This window comes from Patagioenas fasciata, chromosome 5, assembly GCF_037038585.1.
Source record: "Patagioenas fasciata isolate bPatFas1 chromosome 5, bPatFas1.hap1, whole genome shotgun sequence".
NCBI lineage: Eukaryota > Metazoa > Chordata > Aves > Columbiformes > Columbidae > Patagioenas > Patagioenas fasciata.
In genome coordinates, this window is record NC_092524.1 from 27882995 (window position 1) to 27889583 (window position 6589).

Genomic DNA, 6589 nt, shown 5'->3' on the forward strand with positions numbered 1-6589 from the left:
AGGTTGTTGTTAGATCCTCCTGAAGACACCTCTTCTCCAGCTGAACAAATCCAGCTCTCTCACACTCTTCTCAAAGGGCAAGTACTCCAGCTCCCTAACCATCTTGGTAGCCCTCCACCAAATTCATTTCTGTTGTCTTTCCTGTATTGAAGTGTATTGGGTGCTGTACTCTATGTGGTCTGATGAGCATCAAGCAGAGAGGGATAATCACTTCCTTCCATCTGCTGGAAGTTCTTGTTAATACAGCCCAGGATGTTGTTGCCCTTCTTTTCTGCAGGGACATGCTGCTGCTAGCCCTCGGCCACAGTGCTGTCCACCAGGACCCCAGGTTTCTCCAGCAGAATTGCTTCCCAGCCAGTCAGTCCCGAGCCTGTATCACTGCAAGGTGCTCTTCCTTCAGGGCTTTACATTTGTCCTTGTTGAATTTCATCAGGGTCCAGATGTGTCTTGTGTCTACAGTGCCACAGTCCTTCTGAATGGCAGGCTCTGTCCTCATGCATATCAGTTATTCCTCTCAATTTGGTGTCATCTGCAGACACAACAGGACACTCCATCACCTTCGTGGGATGAACCCCTGTAGTACCTCACTTGTTACCAACCTCCACATATGACACATTAACCACTACTTTCTGAGTTTACCCATCTAGTTCTCCATCCATTCAAACTGTAATGTCCAAATGTGAGTGCAAGAATATTGTTGGAGACAGAGTTGAAAGCCTCACGTCAAGGTAAATGAAATCCACTGTTCTTCCCTCATACAACAATTCAGCCATTTTACCATAGAAAGCAATCAGGCTAGTCATGAATGATTGACCTTTGATAAATCCATGCCAATTGTTCCAAATCATTTCCTTCTTGTGCCCAGAAAAGCGTTCCAAGAACACCCATGCCCTTATTTTCCCAAGGAGAAAAAGGAAGGCAGCCAGCTTTATAGCTCCTTGGACCGAATTTTGGGCTTTTTTGAAGGGTGCAACGTATGTCCTTTTCCAGTCATCGGAAAGCTCTCCTGATCTCCAAGATGTTTCAAGGATGCTAAGGAAGGACCTCACTGTGACTTTGACCAGCTCTATCAGCATTGTCAGACACAGTTCATTTGGCCACACAGACCAGCTAGGCAGATAGAATGGAATGAAGCACAACACTAAAGCTGGAAAACTTTAGAAGACAGAGCAGGAGCCAGTGGAAACAAAGAACACAGAGAAGACAGATCCTAGCCATGATAGAGAACTGGATGTGAAGCTGATGATAGTGGACAGAAGCCTGAGATCAGCAGACAGGAGTTCAAATTGCTGGATAGGATTCAAACAGTGAAAGAACACTGGGATAAACAATTTATTAATTAGAAACTGCCTGCACAGCAGTTCTGGACCTCAGATAAGAAGTCCTTGAGTAAGAAACAAACTGTTTATGTAGGGAAAACAAGACTGTGATAAAAATTTCAGAATAGGGCAAAACAGATTGAGACAGAAATATATTTAAGTAGATACCACAGAAGGAGTAAGCAGAAAAATCAGTATCCACTAGAACATGCTCATTCCCAGAGCCTGGAATAGAACCCAAGATTCCAGAGTTTTGTCACTACTTTGAAACACTTAAAAATCTCAGAAAACCATTCAAAGACCATAGGATTTGGACCACAGATGCATTACAAATTACTAATAAAACATCCTCTGTTAGCTCAAGTTGCAGAAGTCTCATACACACATTACAGCCTTCCTAAAGACTTACATGCTGTAATACAGTCCCACATGATAGAAAGTTTCCTCCTGCCCATGAGGGTTCCTGCCTTTTTTAATCTAGCACGTTGAACACTTTGTTTAAATGCAAAGAATTATTTTTTAACAGATGAGTACCCAAAACTCACCCAAAACACTCAGTTAAAAAAAAAAATCTAGTCACATCACAAAAATTGAAGATGATTTGACCTTATTCTCTGTGCCCTTGTGTGCAAGGTACTCTTGCTGTATTACTGAATAAGATGCTAAAAACATTAAATAACAACACTATATTATATGAATGCTTTGCCATATGCACTAGAAATGTTGGCAAGTGTGTTGTTAATAAGATAGGTATTGCAGGAAAAGGGAATTAATATTGCCCTGGAGAATTTTATTTTCTTTTTGCTTCTCACAAGAAAATCATCTTAAAAAATAAAAAAAATATAAACTTTCAATGGGTAATCCACTCTTCATCAAAATTTTAGACTTAGTATCTTGGGGTTAATATTGCAGCAAATCTAAGTATTTATGCTTGCAGTCTAAATCAACAGACATCCTACTACAAATCAAGCAGTGACATCTTTTCTAGCATATGCATTCATGGATCCCTGTTAAGTGATCTATAAAAAAATAACAAAGAAAAGCCAGGTTGTTGTTAGTAACTACAAAGAGAGAAAGACCTTTATGAGAAAACAATTTAGAACATGCAAATCATTAAAACACTGATAGATCAGTTTGAAAAATCATATCACAAAGGCCTTAAATTGGATATTAAATACAAAAGGACACATAATACATCTCCAGTGTGACTTCTGTGAAAATATTACTAGTGAAACATGTAGACACTAAACTTAAGGTAATAAAACAGCAAAAGAGGAAATTAAGAAGGTACAGTACGAACAGCACATAACAAATAGCGAGGCCGTACATTATTCAATACCAAGAAATAAGATTCAGTATTGCTCACTGAACACGATCTATGCCATTCTATGCTATATACTGAAGGAAACGTAGAGAAAAGTGTAACATTTAACCATATATTTACAGGCCAAATTACAGTTCTTACAAAAATCCCTAATTCTGGCATTTCATTATTTATGAGAGCTTGATCTTGCAACTTCAAAGTTCTTTGATGATAGTTTTTGTTGCATAATAGCAAAACATATGCACTGTTTCCCTAAAATACACACACATCACTTCACTTGCAGATTACATTCATCATATAAAATAGATGCATATTAATGTAATCATACATAGTATGCATCATCTGTATTTGTTTTTCTTATTGTATCAGAAGCATATTCTATGACCAAACAGCAAGCTTTTGAAGGAGTCTAGAAAAAAATTGTCACTTTTTGCTTTGACACTAGCTCCCCCTCCAGACAAGCCTAAGATTATAGTAATTACATTTTATTTTAAATTCTGACTCTGCAATGGGATTTAAATACTCAAGTCCAAATCTTCTTTATCCCCTTAAATGTCAATGAAGACGCTGATCAGCTAATGTATACGTAAAATTATTGTTTATTTTTTTTACTGTACATAATTTCTAAGACTGGGAATATCATTGGTTTAGAATAGATCTGACAGATAAAGCAGTAATTATATACAGCTACAGAGAGATAAGAATGGACCAAAAATATAATTTTTCAGATTAATCCTATGAATGTTCTGCAATATTTATAATACATAAACATTTCATTATACAATCAAGCCTCTGTTTACCATCCAAATAAACTGATTATGAACCACAGATGTCAAAACAAAAGGAGGTCCCTATGTGGTTTAGTACTACCTTTACTAATTCACTTCAGGTAAGTTAGCTCTACTTCTACTCCAGCAAGCATAGCTAACCTTTTTTCTTGTTCTAATATTAGCTAAAACTAATATCTTTTCAGTTAGCTAATGAAACTGCCAAAATTTTAAGCAAATGAAGACAGAAGAGGAGAGGGGAAGAGAGAGGGGAAGAGAGAGGGGAAGAGAGAGGGGAAGAGAGAGGGGAAGAGAGAGGGGAAGAGAGAGGGGAAGAGAGAGGGGAAGAGAGAGGGGAAGAGAGAGGGGAAGAGAGAGGGGAAGAGAGAGGGGAAGAGAGAGGGGAAGAGAGAGGGGAAGAGAGAGGGGAAGAGAGAGGGGAAGAGAGAGGGGAAGAGAGAGGGGAAGAGAGAGGGGAAGAGAGAGGGGAAGAGAGAGGGGAAGAGAGAGGGGAAGAGAGAGGGGAAGAGAGAGGGGAAGAGAGAGGGGAAGAGAGAGGGGAAGAGAGAGGGGAAGAGAGAGGGGAAGAGAGAGGGGAAGAGAAGAACTTCATCTTCCAACCTGATCCTCTGTATTTCCCAGTTGTCAAATGTCCTGGCAGCTACAACACTAAAAGAGTGAATCTGAATGATTCAACACACTAGGTTGATTTCTACCCGTCCCTCAATGAACTGCTTGCTCAGAAAATATGAATAATTAAATACACTTTCAACACTGAAAAAAAGGTTTTCTCATTATGTGTTGCTGGGAAAATATGCAAACTTTGCAATACTGTAGTTTGTCAGTTTAAGGTATGTGTATTTATGCATACAAGATCCTAGTAAGTATCAATAAAAATTTGGCAGTAAGGACACATGTAATAACCAGAGAAACAGATGTTACTGAAAGTACATCAAAGCATAATCACCAACTCCTAATAGCAGCTTTCTTTAATAATGGAAAGAATCGTAGAAGAGCCTTCTGTAAAACCACCCCAAGCAGTAGCAGCACATGCAATGTTTGCCATCCATTTGCTTTCTCAGTTCAGACTTTTCTGAAGTCTTTTAACAATTTACAGTGGAGGATGATTTAAAAAAAAAAAAAAATCAAAAAACCTTTTCCTACCTAAACCATCTTTCTGAAGTATTTACACCATTAGCTTTCAGTTAATGCCTAGACCTTAAACATTGCATTTTAGGGTAGAGGTAGGAAGTAAACATATCTGTATAAATGTACATGTGTATACTGAAACACATATTTCAGCTGACATGTGATCTCAAAGTGAAAATATTCTAGACACATGGCTGTTTTCCACATCCACGTTCACATAGCATATGGATCACAGTGTGTTGACCACATTACAGTACTGCACACTATACCATGCATGCACTGAAGACACTAGAATAGGCATTGCCCCAAAGAACTTGGAGTCTTTCAACAAGCAATTTGTCAGCAAACGTCTAGCTATGCCCATAGGATTTTTGGTGCAACCTGGTCCATGTCATGATAGTCTCTACCTATTCTTGTACCCTCAATCATGAGCTTCTGAAAGCAGCGGGTCACAGCCTGGTCTTTGGAAAGCATCTATAACACAGTGGGTACACTCTCCCACACACATATGAAAGACCTGAGGATACATTAAGCACAACCTTGACTAGTGAACAAAATCGTTGGAGCCTTATCAGTAACAGAATCCTAGATCAAAGCAGTTAAATGTGCTGAAATATGGTAAAGGTCGCAGCGGGAAAAGCCTCAAGGAGCAACCGATGGCTCTGCACCCTTCTAAGACAAGCACTTCCTCAAGCTACCAGGCAGCCCCAGACTGGAAGGTCTGTCCATAAAGCCCCCGTTTCCCGTGTACTTCTCTCTCTCAAAACAAGGCGTCTCGTCGTACGGCCGCAGTTCCTGGGACAAGGAAAGTTGGAGGCCGCCTGCGGCCGCGGCGCACGGGACGGCGGCAGCCGCGCTCCCCGGGGCAACGCCGCCGCCGCCAGGGCTCCCACGCAGCCCCCTCTTTGGGCCCGGCTCGGCCCCGCTGCCGACAGTGATGCCCCAGCCGCCCGCCAAGCCCCGGCCTCCCCTTCCCCCACCGGGCGCAGCGCCCCCGCCGCGCTCTCCGGCGGCTCAGGCCCCGCCAGCGCCCCTCAGGTGAGGGAGCCCACGGGGACCCCGGCACACGGCAGGGGGCCGCCCCCCTCCCCGCCATACACACACACACACCCCTCCCCGGCGGCGGCGGTTGCTGAGCAGCGCCGGAGTCGCAACAGTGGCGGTGCCAGGCCCGGAGGAGGGATGTGGAGCGCTGGCTGGGGAGCCCGGTCTCGGCTTGGTACCCGCTTCCCCGCCGCCGCGGCTCCCCCTCAGCCCCCGCATCCCCTTACCCGAGTGCCGTCGCCGGTGGCGGGGCCCGCGCTGCCGTCGCCGAGGGTGCTGGGCGCGAGGACACGCCGGGGCGAGCAGAGCGGGGGAGGGCGGTGAGGAGACAGGAGCAGGAACCCGCCGCCGCGTAACGGAGCCGCGGGCGGACTGAGAAGACGGAGCGAGAGGCACGGGCAGCGCGCGCGCGCCAAGGGCGGGGAGCGCCGCGCGAGCAGCTGACAGCGAGCAGCGGCGTACGCCAGGCAGCGCGCGCCGAGAGCAACCGAGGGTGCCAGCGACGGCGCGCGCGTCCCCGTGAGCGCACTAGGAAGAGCTCCGCCGCGGGCGCGCGCCTGCCGAGAGCAGGCAGCCTATGGGAGCGCGAGCCGGGCTGCTGGTGATGCTGGAGCGCTCTCGTCATGCAGCGCTGGAGCGCGCGGCGCGCATGCGCGCCGGGGTCGTTTTCCCCCGCACACCCGCTCTCTGCTCCGTCCCCTTGTCCCAGCGGTCGGGCCGGGCCAGAGCGGCCGCCCTTGGCCTGCGGGACGGGGCCGGCATCCCCCCCGCTCCGCACGGCAGAGGCTGCGGGCGCGGCGGGAGGGAGCCCGCTGCGCTTTCCCTGCAGGGCGGCGGCAAAGGCCGGGGTGGGGGGGTTCGCCCCGGCGACGGGCGAGTGCGCGGAGCAGCGCCCGGCTGAAGCGCCGCGGCGGCGATCCTTCCTGGCAGGGAGTTCCGAGGAGATGAGGCACTGGGAGGGGTTGCAGGGCATAGGCCTGCTGGGG

At 46.4% G+C, this 6589-nt stretch overlaps 1 protein-coding gene across 2 annotated transcripts in view; it reads right to left on the minus strand.

Annotated features, from left to right (window-relative positions):
• The window catches only part of FUT8 (fucosyltransferase 8), a 128525-nt gene extending 122430 nt beyond the window's left edge, over positions 1–6095 (minus strand). The window contains exon 1 of one of the 2 annotated variants that reach the window (XM_065839813.2): positions 5831–6094. The gene's annotated coding sequence lies outside the window, so the exon portion shown is untranslated. Of the gene's footprint in view, positions 1–5830 lie in introns of both variants that reach the window. The other variant, XM_071809117.1, reaches the window with a different exon arrangement.
• Between the last annotated feature and the right edge of the window lie 494 nt (positions 6096–6589).